Here is a 17,154-nt window from a genome sequence, read left to right on the forward strand (position 1 = left end):
TTTTTTCTTCGACGCTAGTATCAATCAAACATAAAAGCCATCAAACGTTCCGACCAAAAATGAAAAATCACAATGAAAGTAACAAATATCAGACATTTTTCACTACAAATGAATGAAACAGTCAATCTCCGGACCTAAAATCCAGTAGTGGCTCGTTTCACAAACTACCTAGAGATCTACAAAGAAACAATCTCACGAAGAATAAACTTAGAAAATAACAATACTTCACATGAACAACATTAAGCCCCACTCCGCTACCCAGAGATGTAAAGTTAGTTAAAGTCTGCATTAACTTTATGAACATTTGAGTTAGCATAAACCACAGCAATTACTAAAGGGAACCATTTGACATTAACCTGTAAAACCATAGAGATAAAAAATATATATATTAATGACTCGAAACAGTTTTTTAAGGCGATTATTTAAGACCAAAGATATCTCAGATTTACCATCACCCGGATTTCTTCTTGAAGTATTCGCCAAAAGGTCTTTCAGGAACAGGTATCAGTTTTCCAACAATAGCAAGAGGCCAGCTGGCAATCAACAAGTAAAATTCAACATAAGCTTCAATCAATATCTCATGAAGGTGATAATGGGACTTATCTCTGCTGCCGCTAAAGAAAATAATAATCCTAGCATTTTATATATGTTGCTAATGAAGAAGCGCGAGACTCGGAAGTGTGGGCGATGATACCTGACAAAACCAATGGCAACGGAAACAATCCACAGTTTCCCAACTCAGACGAATTGTTGAAGCAAATTTCCCCAGGAAAAAAATTATGACGACCTAGATAGCAAGGTGTATATAGACATACATGTTAAGACTTGAGTATAAAACAAGAGCGAAGATGACAACGCTACAGGAAATAAGACAGTTATCTATTACATTTGGAAAGAAGAAGAATACCTGAAGCAACACTTCGAGACCAATTATTCCCATGAAGAGATGGTTCTTAGTGACTCCTCTCCAAACATTGATCTCATCTGGCTTTCGAGCATTAACTTCATTGAATATCTACAATTATAAGAGATTGATAGAATTTTAATTCGAATCGACACAGTTTTTTAATTCGAATCGGGCATAAAAAGAGATGCTTATGGTTTGACTTCGCTTGTTGATTTGTTTTGTGACCAACCCGCCCAAACCTCAACCTTTAACCCAAATGGGCTGACCCATTTTAACCCGCCTTCAAATGGATTGATCAAAATGCAAGAAATCTTTCACTAGCCTCATCAACATACCTGACAGAGGACGAATGCATTGAATATCAGTGTGTTCTTTACTTTGAAAGCACGATCCTTGGTCTCATGTTCCAGATTCAGGATCTTGTTTCCTCGGAAATTGAGGATTAAGAGGACAGTGACTTGATAAAGAGCCTAAAATAATCCGATGAGAACAATTATGACAAAAAAATAAATATACATGTGAATAGATATAACAATAGAATATACCGCCTCCCATGGCTTGAGTGATTGGGAAGATGGTTTCAAATTTGTACCAGAGCCAAGATGTCAGAAATTAAAGACCATTTAAGTACAAGATCCCTTATATTTCGTTTGGTTGCTATTATACGGCCTTTGTAGCTTGATACCAATCAACTTATACGTGTACATCTAAGTTAATAAATTCTGGCCACATATTTACTGGTCTCTAGATTATCGCGCGGAGATTGTGAAAAAATTAATCTATTTATCGTCCCTCTCCCATGAATTTGAGCTTTTGGGAGAAGCGGTCTCAACAATACCAAAAGCTGTTAATCTCCACATCCAATTGGCTGTGGTCAACGACAAAAGGAAATGATACCTGAATTAACAGATTCCTCCACATGATATTGGTTATCAGAGGTTCCCTAAAACACGGTATTTCAAGATTAGTAGGCATTCAAAAAATAAATCAAATTACTGGATGCATCCAAAAGCTGAAAATTTTGGCAATGGATTGAGAAAGAAAGAACATGGAATTCTTGCAATATGCAAACTTTAGACAACAAAATAAAAATCTCAAAGATTTTGGGTTATAACCAATTTTAGCAAGCAGATGCTCTTTCTTTCCCCAAAAAACCAAATTAAATTCCACATACAGTGCAAACTATTTCTTAAGGTTATTGATAGGTTTGGAAGCGAGGGAAAAACCATGTCTAACCCCGCATTTGTAAGGATGCATAATGGTAGGTGGACAGAGATGACAGAAAAGGAAACCAATTTTTCAATAACACAAACATGAGCACCCAGAACTTTGGCAAATACACATGTCTAACCTTCTACCAACTGGAGCTCGATGCATCAAATGATTTGTAGGAGCCTCAGTAGCTAGTGCAAGAGCTCCTAGAGTGTCCATAATAAGATTTACCCAAAGAAGCTGGAGAAAAGTAGAAAGCATAATTAATGTTTACCTGAAAACTGTTACGAACTTTGTACACCAACGAAAGTAAAACCAAGACAGAGAACACCAATGCAAACAAATAGATGGAGAGGTAAGGAGAGAGATTTCAAACCTGAACTGCATTGAGAGGGACATTACCAGAAGAAACTGCAGCGACAACATTGATTATAAGAGCTGCAACATTAACTGTCAGCTGAAATTGTATGAATTTCTGAATATTGGCATAAACAGATCTACCCCATCGTACAACCTGCAATCGATATAAAAGTCAGATTTAGCTTTGCACTGCTTTCCACACTAGTGGTAAGGATGGAGACAATGGTGCTGCACACATCACTCAGGTAGCAATTAATGCATCATACATATACACTGAGTGAAGGTTAACCGCAGCAACTTCAGATTAAAAACATACAACATTACTACAAGATCGCTAAAAGTGAGGAGCATTCTGTAAGAACCAAACTCAAGTACTTGCACAACTGTCAGCATCAACATACGAGTGAGACAATGGCTAACCTTTACAACAGAAGCAAAATTATCGTCCAATATAATGATATCTGAACTTTCTTTAGCAACTTCTGTGCCTTGAATACCCATAGCAAGGCCAATATCAGCCTGCATCATTATTCAAGTATAAACAAGGTCATGTAAACTGAATAAGAAAAAATAAAACCCAAACACAAATAGAATTAATATCAGTATAGCAACCTCACGTCTAAATAGTATCACCATCTACTGATAAGACACTGAAATTCATTAACCTAGTATGTCTATCCAAAAAGTGTCTGGCAAATTTCAGATCAATGGCGAGCCAAATAATATAAATTGATCTTTTTAGCAACAAAAAAATGCTATCACCTATCTATTACATTCATTTCAACAAATCACCAAAAATAAATAAATAATTAATTAATTAAATCACATCAATTTTTACTGGAATTAACACAGTTCAGCACATACGTAATAAAGAGTGGCTTTCACAAGCTAAGATTTCCTATCTAATACATAAGACAAAATCTGGGAAGTGAAAACCAGACCTCGTGCAGTGCAGGAGCATCATTAGTACCATCTCCCGTGACAGCAACAACATGTCCCTTTCTTCTCAATGCTTGCACAAGCAGCAGTTTGTCATTTGGTGATGACCTTCCCATCACCTTTGCAAAGTCAAAACAAGAAGTTATTAGCACCACATCCTCAACAATCAAAGGTACAGAACCATCATATTAAGCACAAAGAAAATTTCAGCTCATACCGAAATCCTGTCAGCCACGTCTGCTCTTTGTGTCTCCGTCATGTTACGGAATACCTTTCCTTCAATAATATTAGGTTCAACAACATCTGCCTTAGACCCCAAGATCCCACACTCTAAAGCTATCGCTCGAGCAGTCTGAAGATTGTCTCCAGTGACCATGCGCACCTACACATTGGTTAAAACAATAATCACAACATTGTGTCAGGTATCAAGCTTCAGGTAGAAGCAAAAAAGAAAATATATAGGCAACCATTCTTAAAATATGAATAAAGTAACAAAAACTAGAGGATCAAAGAACGAACTAATACATAAGTGACAATGTGACTCAAGTATCGCATAAGCTTGTCAAACCGTAGTCATGGATGGTTGAGCAATAACAGAAAAGGCAGTTATGGACTGAATATAGAAATGTCGATGAAAAAGGACAAATGACACTAACAATACAGATGATTTAGCAGAGCGAAAGCAGTCATACATCAAAACTCATGCGGCTACCACAGGATGTTTAGGAACTATTATCATTTAGCATAATGCCACTGAACTCATAAAAAAGTTACGGAATTGTTAATCATGTGATATCAGAAGACAGAAAATGCGGGTGCCTTGGCCATTTTGCGTGGGCTCTGCGGCCATTGTTCTTTTTTGTTGCAATTTCAATCAGGGTGCCTCTATTTATTTTTTTTTTTCAATTCAAGTGATATACTATTTCTCATCCCAAATTAAAAATCAATCAATCATCCTCTAATGCCTACTCTTGCCGATAAAAATGTCAGATTCTAAATTTCTTATTTACAATATTAATTATTATTTAGTAGTTCGCGAAATATGATTTTATTTGAATAATATTTAGTTAAAATTTACTTTATATATGTGAATTCTAAATAATTATGCCAGACGCGCTTCACTTCAATAAAGCACACGCCTTGCCTTGCCTTGCGTGGTGCTTTAGGCCACCTTGCGCCCTAATAACTATGGAGATATCACATAATCACATATAAATTAAATAATAAATGAATGGTGATGTACGAAAAACAGAAAATAAGAAAAAGGTAATGTTTTGCGTGCACATGTATGTGTTTGGCATTAATACATACCTTAACACCAGCATTAGTGCATAACAGAACTGAATCTTTTACACCTGGACGACAAGGATCCTGCATCCATGTGTTAACTATTAACAAGTACACATTGAAAACATATGCATAAAACAAATCAATTCATGTAAAACGGGAGAAAAATGGGAAAATTTCAGGATGAAAAGCATTATGTGTGAATTAGTTGTTGAAACTATTGATGATAATGCCAAAAGGAAAATTACAAAAGAAAGCCGCAAAAAAATGAAAATTAGCATGCCCAGAAAAAGTACAGAAAAATATCAAAATCACAATTCAAAAAATAAACTAGTAACAAATCAAATAATACATTTCAGAATTCAGAAAGACTGACGTACTAAAAATATTTTATATTTTAATATAATTTTGTTGTGATTCAATCATGAAAGATTTATGCCATATTGAATTCAAAACTAAGAAATATTGATATGAGTTTTTACCAACTAGCATTGCCTTGAAAAAGTTAAGTCTTAATGCAAAACTACATAGATCATGTTCGTGCGCATTATCACTTCATTATCTTTCTACTATTAAAAAGATGTCAGAGCAGGAACCCAAATTTTTATAATTCCATGCCCAAATTTTTATAATTCCATGCCTCGTGTGTTGACTAAAAATCTATCACTGCAGAAAATGGTGCAAGACTTCAAGAGATACTTGGAAACACAATTCTTTCCGACCATTAATTGTGGGCGTGCAGTGCAAGTCTTGCTCTACTCTTCTTGGAGAAGGAAAGCTTTCGAGTGAATGTGAACCACAAAAAGGCTCTTGTTTATTGTTCACATAAACAGAAACCATATGGCTCCATCTCTATGATTTTGAATACAATATGGTGCAAGATTTTCCATAAATTGCATTTTTTGCTTCAAGTTGAACAATTTAATTCAGGTTTTCATCTTTAATTTGACGGGGCTTATTAGAAATCAAAACATACATTCTAGAATCAGAATAAATATTGTTAAACTTACATTACATCTTCCATGTAATTTAATATTGTTTAGCAATTACATATTTCAATTTTATTATCCCAGACGTCAATGATATAAGGAGTATAATTGCATTTCATTTAAGAGAAATTAATATGAGGGGTTGGACATTAACTCATAAACATAGGTATTCAAGGCTGATCCACATAAACCCCAAGTTGTATTGCACTCTATTCATTATCTTGATATTTTTTGAAATTCAACAAAATTAACATCAGGCAACAAAAAAAAAGATAAAAGTCACCATTCCAGAAACTTCTTAGGTAACCACTGCCCGAATGATGTTGGTGGCTAGGAGCAAAATAACTTGGCCCACAAATGGTTGTTATTATTGCCATTCACGTTTGAAGCCAACAGTGTTTATTATATGATTAAACAAGAATCATTACAGAAGTACCTATAACCTCCATTCAAAACATGTCAACTTCCACAACAAAGGAATTATACGCTTTGGAGGTTAAAACAGCGAATCTTCCTTTTCTTCCAAGCACAAACATGCTTATACATGTGGAGGATTTCAAGTGATAAACCATTCATTTTAAGGAAAAAAATAAATATACATAGGAAAAACAAAGTGATACGCACCTTAATGCCAACAATGGCAAGTAAAATTAGGTCTTCTTCAGGTAGCTGCCAGTTATCCAGTTCCTCGTCACTAGCCGGAACCTTCTCCAGTGGATATGATCGATAGGCTATAGCAACACAACGCAAGCTTCCAACGGCCATCTCTTCAATTGCTTTCTTAAAAAGTGACAACTGTAGAAAACAAAAACAGTCCTTTAATAGCAGCTATTAAATTTAATTTTTCAATAACGTTTATGCTTGAAGATAAAGATTGGTGATCATCATTAGGTAATACATTAAGGTCAAGATTAACCACCATATCCTCAATCACTTTTCAACTTGCCGTCATGATTTTGCTGCTCAAGGCATATTATTCATGCCCAGCTCGAGAAACATTTTAAGGAAAAGGAACAGGTTAAGAACGAGCTGAAACCAAGAAAATTAGTAAACTGGTAAACCTTATCTTCATCCATCTCTGTCACTTGGTCATTTGCATCAATGTAACTTTTACAAGAATCCAGGACTATTTCTGCAGCCCCTTTCCAATGCACACGAACTTCAGATTCGGACTGCCAAAACAGCCACAATTACTACTACAAAAAGAGAGAACACAAATAACAAGCATAACACAGAAAACATCTTAACGCTCTTTGAGTTAAAGAGGATAGAGATTTCGTAAAATACGCGCCATCAGAAAAAGATTCTAAACTTACCATTTTTAGTGCAACACCACCTCGCTTTTTCTCTGAGTTGAATGGAAAAGCATGAATTATCACCGAATCTGATCGGACAGCACTAAAGTCCATTCCAAGCTACATGACAACACAAACAAACGGGAGTGAAATGTCAAAAAAATAACAGAATGTTCACTGGTGAAGAGGAATGATTATTACATTCACTCCCCATTGTAGAATGGCCTTCTCTGTTGGTGATCCAGAAATTTCAAAAGCTTCACTACCCTGTCAAAGACCAGCAACAGCAAGTGCGCAAGCTTAAGACATAAGAGTGAGTCAAATAAAATTATGTCACAGCTAGTACTATCATAACAGTCCTAAAAGTGAGTCAAATAAAAATTATGTCACAGCCAGTAACAGTCCTCTGAACAGATGATAATCGCAACTTTGTCAAGAATTTTATACATTAAAAACTTCCCTATAGAGCTCATATGTTATACTACGCTCCTTAAAAAGATTATGGGTTCATGTTTCATTATTCACCCCAAAATCATTTTATCATTGCCAAATTCATGTGTTTAAAGCTGCTGACATAAAATAGAACACATATTTGACAACAATATGAAAGAGTGATGGAACTCATTTGATCTGTTACAAAAATCTTTGTTAAGCTCTCAATTAAAACATAAGTTTAAAACAAGCACGCAATCATTTATAAATTTCATCATACTGCTATATACCTCAGGCATAAATACACTTCCTGTTGTGTTCTGTGCAATGCCTTCAATAAGATATGAAATGACAGTAGGAGGAAGCATTGACTTATTGTCGGGAGAATCAATTTTCTTTCCACAAGCAAACACCTCAACCACGGTCATCTGTACAAAAACCCAAATAGTTGAATTTTATTAATAAACAAAATCACCAAAATCTTCCAAATCATACCACAACCAGAGGAACCTTACCCACATCCCAGGTTCGCCCTCCAAAATAGAAGTGGAAACAAAAGGCAAGATGATAACTCACCTGATTCAGAGTTAGGGTACCAGTTTTATCACTGCAAATAGTAGTTGCAGAACCCATTGTTTCACAAGCTGATAGCCTTCTAACCTGCAGTTGAGATGTTTAATATAACCCAGGGATAATAATTGGATAATGGTAAGAAAAAAAGGAACATGGTTAGCATCGCATTAACTGACGGTACACATACTAACCAGTGCCTTATCAGCCATCATTTTTCTCATTGAATATGCAAGCCTACAATGCCAATACATATAAATTAAATATGATAATACAGAGAAATAGCCCTCAAAGCCTTCCATTGAAATGGGAAAACTAAACAAAATGTTTATATATCGCATATCAAATGAGGTGGATTGCAGTAATGTATCATGGAAACATGAAAAAATAAATAACAGGCCAAAATATGATTTGTATTAAGTTATTAATAGGCCAACGTCAATCGCAGCTGTAAAAGATGAGTAATGTATCGGTATTACCATCATCATTTTTGTTTGACCCAGTGGCAATCATACAACTCAATAGAGAATGGAAATTCACAGACTTACGTCAGAGTTACAGCCAATGGAAGACCTTCTGGCACAGCTACAACTACTATGGTGACCTAGAAATTTATTCTCATAAGTTAACAACACAAAGATGGCATACATTCAACCAAATACCACATTTAGGAATTAATACATACCGCAACAGTAAATATTTTTACAAATCCATCAATTGCATCACCAACTTTAGTCTTTCCACGTATGAACTGCTTGCTGCCATCTGGATTTGTGGTTTTCCCCAAAAAGAATCTGCACAAACAAAAATTAAATTCATCTATCAACTTCTGCAAGGAAAATGATGGCACTATAGATTTACATACTAAATTAATAATTAAATTACCGGGCCACGAGAACACCCAAAACTAGTACAGCTACTGAAAGGCCAACGAAGCCAATGAACGTAGCAACCCCATTCAACCGTACCTAAACTCGGTAACAAGTAATTTAGGGTTATTCAGACACAGTGTCCAAACATATTTCAAGAATTTCCAAATATTTACCTGTAAGGGTGTTTCTTCACCATTGTCCTCTGATATGCTTGCCATGAGTAATCCCCATTCAGTATTAATACCCACGCTTGTCACCTAAGAAAAGAGCAGCATTCCAACATCCTATAAGATTACCACATAGAAGTAACACACAACGAAGTGGTGATAAGAGTCTAGCATACAATTATGCATCTTAGCATCTCATGTACTCCAGGAGAATATGTCCTTGTGAACAGGAAAGAAAAGAGCCCGCATATTTAGCAACTCTCACAGAAACACTCTTACACTTGAATCGACTTTTTCTTTAAATATATGAAAATTCTTAGATTAAAATAGTAGGTAATAGATGTAAAAAAAAGAATATTACCAGCATGGTGCCATATCCATCAGCTACCTTACATCCAGACATAAGAAAGGGTTCTCTAGTTGAATCCTTGTGAACCTAACATGAACACATTTGACAAGTGGTAAGATCATAGATGCTAGGACAACCATAAAATAGAGTATATGAGCTTATGAAGCTTACAATTTTACTCTCCCCTGTCATACTTGATTCATCAATTGCAAGGGAATGTCCAGCAATTACAAGTCCATCAGCAGGAACCTGTACATATGAAAGTGAGGACAAAATCAATTAAAATTTAAATAAACCACCTCCAAGTTCACATTCTTCCAAAAAATACTCATATGGAAACATTTTCAGTTATGTTTCAGGGAATGTGAAGTGGATGAGCTGAGAAAGATATCTTCTTATTTACCTGATCTCCAATTTTGAGGGGCAGTACGTCACCAACAACTATTTCAAATATTGAAACTTTAATTCTCCGTCCGCTCCTAATGACCTACATGGAAAACCACTAGACCTAAGCAAAAATAGAAGGAAAAGTTACAAGCAGAGGCACTATCTGTATGATACCAACCTCCATTTGTATGTTTTGTTTCTCCTCGTTCAAACTTTGAAATTGAAGAGATTGTTTGTAATCACTGACAGCTGCAAAAAAAATTAAATACAGCATGTTTTCTAACTGCTTAAAGTTAACAATATAGGACAGAAATATACTTGAGTTTCATTGTTATTGGTAAAGGTATGTTTCCCTTTCTTAAAGTTGAGTTATCACGCCCCTGTTATTTAAAAATTTGTTCCTAATAACTCACATGGGAGCAAATGACTGTATACAAAATTACACTACTTTGAAGTTCCACTGCACCATAAAAAAGGCCACATGGCATAGAAACAATGTTCTCAGTCACTAACTGAATTGCTCCGGCAGGAGTCCAAATCTTTTACAAGCCTGTCGTGTATCCTCCTCTCTTCCAAATCTCTCAGGAATTTTTTATTTCACGTATTTTGTGTGGACTTCTACGATGTTCCAACTTTCTACTTAAAAGCTTATTAACTTCCTCAGACAATTCTTCAAATTTAACCTCTGAAACTTTCACAATTTAGTCAAATATTATAGTCAAAATCTTCTTGTGATTCTTTGAATAGCATTCTCACAACAGTGTCCCTTGTGATTATGCATTTGGTAAAAAAATCAACAGTGCAAGCTTATACGATCTAAAAGTTTATAATTTCAAAATCGTGGAGAGATCAATAAAACAAGCAGATAAAAACATAAAGCACAACATAGCAACAGCCAGGAAAGTAATCAACTATTGAAGGATGCAGAATACATTCGTTTGTGGTAATGATTAAAGACTTCAGCTCACTTTCTCGAATATTCTTGCAACTAGCTTGTAAACATATTTTCAAACGAAGATGAATGGTTTATCTCAAAGCGCATACATCTTTACAAAACTCATTAAATGGAATTATATGATGGTAGATAGTTTAGAAACACATGGACAAAGGCCAAGAATCTACTCACCATTCCAAATCCACTAGATTATTCAACAGAAACAAAGTCATGTCATATTACGTGCATAGGAAAACAAATTGATTAAAGTAAAATGCTAGAAACAAAATGCTAGAGCAGGAACTGGAAGCAGTAAGAATACTGGCTCAATCCAGCATCCAACCTACATTATATTTCCTGCCTTGTAACATTATGCAGCAAAGCACATATTTTTAGGAATACTATTTATCATCAGTGTAAGTCAAGCAAACAGAAAGAATAGTAATTAAAACAGCCACAATCGAACATATGTCATATTTTAAAAACAATACACAACTGGCGCACCTGTGAATATAATGACTATAAGAACTGCAATGGCAATACTTCCTCCATCATACCAACCCTCTTTTATGCCCTAAAAAAGGAATAATCTCCCATTATATTATATCTAAAAAAATGAAACAACAAGTATGCACACATCCACAGAAATGTTCCCTACATGATTGAGTACGAGAGCATGATGATTCATGGTATTAGAACATATTTTAAAGATCAAAACTACTGTAATATAATAAGTTCAGATGGATCAAAAGCATTAAGTTACTAATATACTTCTTGCAAACAAATAAAAGGCGAGCACATTTCAGTTTCGTTTTACGACATTGCAAGAAATTGTTACATGCTATATTATTTCAGATGAAGTTAAAATTATGACATGGTAAAAAAATAAACAAAACAAACAAATTCGCGAATAAAAAATCTAACACAATATTAAAATAATGTTCTCATACACGCCACTGCAGTTTATAATGAAATGACCAGAAAAAACCAAAAGAGATGAAGGTCGCGTTTACTAAATAATAAAAATAATTATAGTGCAAGCAGAAATAACACACATACTCTTCACACAGAAATCCCACTTCATAAATGACAAGTATATACTTCTTAGCCTTACCTCAGTCTTTATACCTAGAGCTAAAGAAGCTGCTGCTGCAACCATCAAGATGATTAGAGTGGTGTCCCGACATGCGTCCCAAACAAACCTCTGTAGGGTCAAGCAAACCAAAAAAGTTTTGTAACCGTTAACATAATTTTGATGTACTGACCATGCAAAAGTACTGCTTTAAAATCCAAATCTCACCCAAAAACTACGCCCCTTTTTCCGAGGATATGTGTTCGATCCAAAAGCTTTCTTTCGATTAACCAGGTCAGCCTCATCTTCAGGTATACCTTTTTCCGGATTGGATTTCAATTTCTCAGCCACTCCATTAACCTGAAAACAAGAAAAGAAAAAGGAAATCAAGATACATGGAATATCGAACAAGAGAGCACAAAAGTTTATTCAGAGAAGATATTTCAGATGCAACTGTGTTGAACTTGCCCCTCCAATATTCTGCAGAAGAGAAAGATCATGCTCTCTGGAAAATGCAACTAGTTCCTCAGCACTGATACCGAAATCCCCAAATCTAGTTGGGCTTGAAGGTACCTCCTTTGAAGTTCCTGGAACAAAGATGAATAAATACGACTGATTTTTAATTCTTGATGAAACAGTGATACTACAAAATGATCCTCCACAAGTGGGGCATCATATGCCGATATATCATCCAGAAACCAAAAAAATTCCAAAACAATTGAATGAAACACCCAAGCCATTTTTATATAGACAAGGTTAGGATTATGTATTATAACGATAAAAGTGGCACGGCGGATGGTATAATACAGCCACTGGTACTTATTGAATAAAGAACTTACAACGATATAATGCAAAAAATAATTACCATTTGGTCCTTGCCCGCCAGTTTGGAACAGAACTGCTGCCTGGTCACATTTATGTATATATTTAATAATCAACAAATGCTCATAAAGGAACCAATTAAAATTAAAACATAATTACTCGAAGGACTTGGGCATGCATTCTGATTTTAGCAATCAATTGCTTTCTCTCCTCTTCTTTCTTCAAGTCCAGAGTATAACGAAATCGCCTAGAAGCATTCAGTACAAGTGCAGCTTGCTGGAAGGAAACGATAGGATTAAAAGAAAAATAAAAATACCCCCAAAACACCAATAGTTTGCCACACAAAAAAAAAAAGTCAAATTAAACCACAATTAAACAAGATAAAATGTAACGCACTGGTTGAAAATCCATATTAGGAAAAGAAGTAAACTACAGATAAGAACCAAATGAAAATCCATATTAGCAAAAGAAGTAAATTACAAGCATGCAAAAATTTGACAATCAGTAATGCCTCTTTATTTGAACATATAATATCATCCTTCATGGCCCGTTTTCATTCTTGTTTGAGGGAGTGCTAATTCTAAAAACAAAGGTAGTACTTGGTTATAATTCGATCTTGGGAGTTAGGAGCCATGAAAAAAGGCTGCGGACATTTAAAGGAGCGGAAAGAGATCTATCTCATCTCAACTGAGAAAATTCTCAAATCTTGGTTCATCATTTAGGCACATTTGGAAAAAAACCTCAAATACTCCATTTAATTTGTTATTGTGATTAGAAAACAACCTATATTTGTCTAAGTAAATAACTATTTTGTAAGGACCTGCAATTTTGTTCAAAGAAAATCCTCCACAAAAAGCAAAGTTAACCAAAAACATTAAATGAAGCGATAGAGGTAGCATAGCCGAAGAGGACCAAGAAGGCGCAAGAAGTACGAAACCACTAGAGAAATTCAATACTGGCACATGATGATCACATTTATTGTAGATGCTTTGCTTGAACTAGCATCTTGCACACTCGAAATTATATGTTAAATGTTGTTATTTGTTTTAGAAAAGAAAAATATTAACGGCAAACATTACAAAAACATGAAGGTTTTGAAGAACCAATGTCGTCGTAAAACTTGTGGTAAGCTTTTCAAAAATGTAATTGTAAAAAAGTAATATGAGAATAATAGAAATACTAAATTGCATGTTTCATCTAATTTTTTCTGTATTGAGTTGGGAAGATTTTGGAAGTTTATTTATATATATCAAGGGCAGTTACCACACCACCCTCTTGCTTTATTAAATTAAATAGCAATAGTAATAGATAAAAAGTTCATGCATGATGATTTTACTTGATTTTGTAGGAGCGAAATTACAAGATATTTTATTTTATCTAAAAGTATAAATATTTTTATGGACTTTGGGAAAATTCAGATTATTAGTTCATAACACCGTAACTTCGACTATCTCAACACGTATAACTTAAACTGATAGTGTTCCAAGTGCAAACGACACATATCAGTTGACAATAGTAATCGGATTCAGTTTTGATCAAGAAGCAAGCTGAGGATCCCTGGAAATTGAATCATTTTTCACGAAGTTTTTGTTTTGTAATTAAACATTCGATGTAACTAAGCTAGTGCCTCTGTACTGATATTTTGATGCTTAATTTTGATGTAGTTGTGCTTGTCTCAAAGATGCTGATTTATTTCAGCTCAATCTATGAAATTTGTTATAGCACGGTAAAGCTCTATTTTCCTCTAGATAAGCTTAGTTCCATTTCCATATATTTTATTATATCTCAACTACTCTTGCGGTAGAGAGAGCATTTTGATTATGTACCGAGTAGAGATCTTTCACTTCCCTTCGCAAGTAATGCATTTACCTCGCCATCCATCCGGGAAAAAAAGGCTCATTCACAAGCCCCACGGACATGGTACAATGACAAAACATAAGGAGATTAATGAGAGGGCAGAAGTAAGAATTCCAGGGGCATCTTATGAGAGAGACTTATTCCTAGAAGGCAGTTCCTACCAGGGGATGGACATACCCAAAAATGTAAGTTATGTTCCATGTGCATTAATGCATTTTGGACTCAGACCAGAGGAAGTGTTTAGTTCCACTTGAATTAGCCTAAGCTTGGTTATCAAAGGTGCCCTTTCAGCTGACAGAGTTCTCAATATGCATTTGTTCCACTTCAAGCCATGTTCCATTCTCAGACACATCTTATTCCCAATTCCGATTAAGCATAAGCGTGATAACGCTTTATCGCAGTTGTACCCCATATTTCAATTTAAATTTGTACATTTTATTTTTATGAGTTTGTTTCATTTTCTTATCTTATCCTACAAAATTACCCAAAAAAAAAGAAAGAAAACAACACGCAGTACCGTAAGCGCGCGCACACATACATAAAACATAATAAAATTTACCAAATAATAATTTCGAAAAAGGAATAAATAATGTGATAAGCTTACCCTCCACCTACGCAACCGATCAGCCGGAGCACTTTTCGTCCGGAAAATATCGAAGGGCCCCAAACCTTCTTCATCATCCTCGGCATACTCTCGGCGACTTCCACGGGCTTCCACGTCGTTCTGGTGGCGCCTGTACGGCGAGGTTTTGTATTCACCGCTCATTCTCGAATTTTATATTAAGTCACAGGAGAGATGACACATCTATCTCTATCAAACCAAATACACTGCAAAAACGAAAAGCCGCGTATTCAACATTCCGACAAATGCAGCTACAAAATCATGTCATCCTAAGTGGATTTGTTCGTCCTTTTATCATTTGTCTCGAATTCATTCGCTTCGAGCAACCAAAAACGAAGCTTTTCAGATCAAAAGAAGCAAAAATACTGGACTTCATAAGATTCAAACCTGTAGAATCGATAAACCAACGCGGCGGCGGCGGCGGCGGCGTCGTGAACGAGGGAAGCAGAATGGGCTGTGGTGTGACAGCGGGTGAAAAGAAACTCCCCGTAACTGCCTTTTATTTTTTCATGTAAATCTCGAAACGTCTCTCTTTTTAAACAGATTTTATTTTATTAGTATTTATTTTTTTAAAATTTTTCCTGATTACGCAAGTGGGTCCCGCAAAATCGTTACGTGGAATTTTTTGAAAAAACCGGGGTCTTCATTTTTTTAATGCTAATTAATTTTTTTTAATCAATCCCTAAATTTATGTTCCAAACATTCCAATTATTATTTTTATATGAATTAAAAAAATATGTAAAATAATATAAATATTAATATTAAATTAACCACTTAAATGTGCTATAAGTTTTCTAAGCTTTTAAATATATTATCTTTAAATATATATATATATATATATAAAATCAAAATTTAAATTGTAACAGACTCATCCGAATTGTAACACGCGGCAACTAAAGACGGGCCTCTGCTTTCGTCGTAATTGATGTAAAATTAACGTACGTGTCTAGGACACGTTGTGAATAAACTAATCAGTCATCGTAATCTACTAATCACATTTAATTGATGTGATTATGCTGAAATTACTATTTTTTTAAATAAAATTAATGGGTTAACTTTATTTTTTATTTAATATGCTGATAATTATTGTGATTGGAAAAATTTCAAAAGTGCATATTATTACAATTTACGTTAGATTACGAGATTAAGATTTCAAAGTTTGAGTAATTCTCAGAAAGACTAAAGCTCATACGTAAAAGTGTATTTTACTTTCTCGTAAAGTATATATATATATATATATATATATATATTTTCCTTTTCAGAATTTTATTTATTTATTTTCAGAAAAGCTTAGTTTGAGATATATATTTCCATGATTCAATTATTTTATTGTATTTTTTTTATTTATTTATTTTAACATTTCATCAGAAAAACTTTTATGAATATATATTTCCATGATTTGATTATTTTATTGTCTTTTGTTTATTTTTTTTGACATCTCATTTGAAAAATATTTAATTCTGCACCTTGCAAACTCATCTTGATATTTATTTTACGTCGTGTCCCTTCCTTTCTATAAATATTAAAAGATACACACACGTTGTATGTGTTATTATTATTTTTAATTTGACCAAATAATATTAAACATCTAATACGAAATTATTTTCAATTTAGAAGAGTTGTTCAATTTAAAAAAAAAATTATTTAGATTTTTTATATGTAAAATATTGAGTGACTTGAAGAGATTTTAGTAGAGTAAGAAAAATAATTATAAAATTAAATATTTTGATATATATATATATATATTCTGTGATCGTCTTAACCTAAAAAAACTCGAAAATATAATTAAGGGAGAAAGATTGAGTGGGGAATAAGAATTTTGGTATCTACTTTTGGTTATTATTTTAATCTTCTTTGTAAAAGTTTCAAGAATACTCTCTGTTCTTTAGTAAATCCTTGAATGATCTCATGAAACTTTTTATATGACATATGTTAATTTTACTCATATTTATAATAAAAAATAATATTATTTATATATGACTCAAATAAGATATATGTCTCAGAAAATTAACTCATAAGATCGTCTCACGTACATAAATTATTTTTTATTTTTATTCAAAGCATCGACACGCATAATGATT

General features: G+C 34.1%; 1 pseudogene; it reads right to left on the reverse strand.

The window, feature by feature from the left end:
• Positions 1 to 73: 73 nt before the first annotated feature.
• LOC142527739 (calcium-transporting ATPase 10, plasma membrane-type-like) lies at positions 74 to 15,597 on the reverse strand (annotated as a pseudogene).
• Between the last annotated feature and the right edge of the window lie 1,557 nt (positions 15,598 to 17,154).

The sequence above is a fragment of the Primulina tabacum genome, chromosome 2 (assembly GCF_025594145.1).
Source record: "Primulina tabacum isolate GXHZ01 chromosome 2, ASM2559414v2, whole genome shotgun sequence".
Lineage (NCBI taxonomy): Eukaryota > Viridiplantae > Streptophyta > Magnoliopsida > Lamiales > Gesneriaceae > Primulina > Primulina tabacum.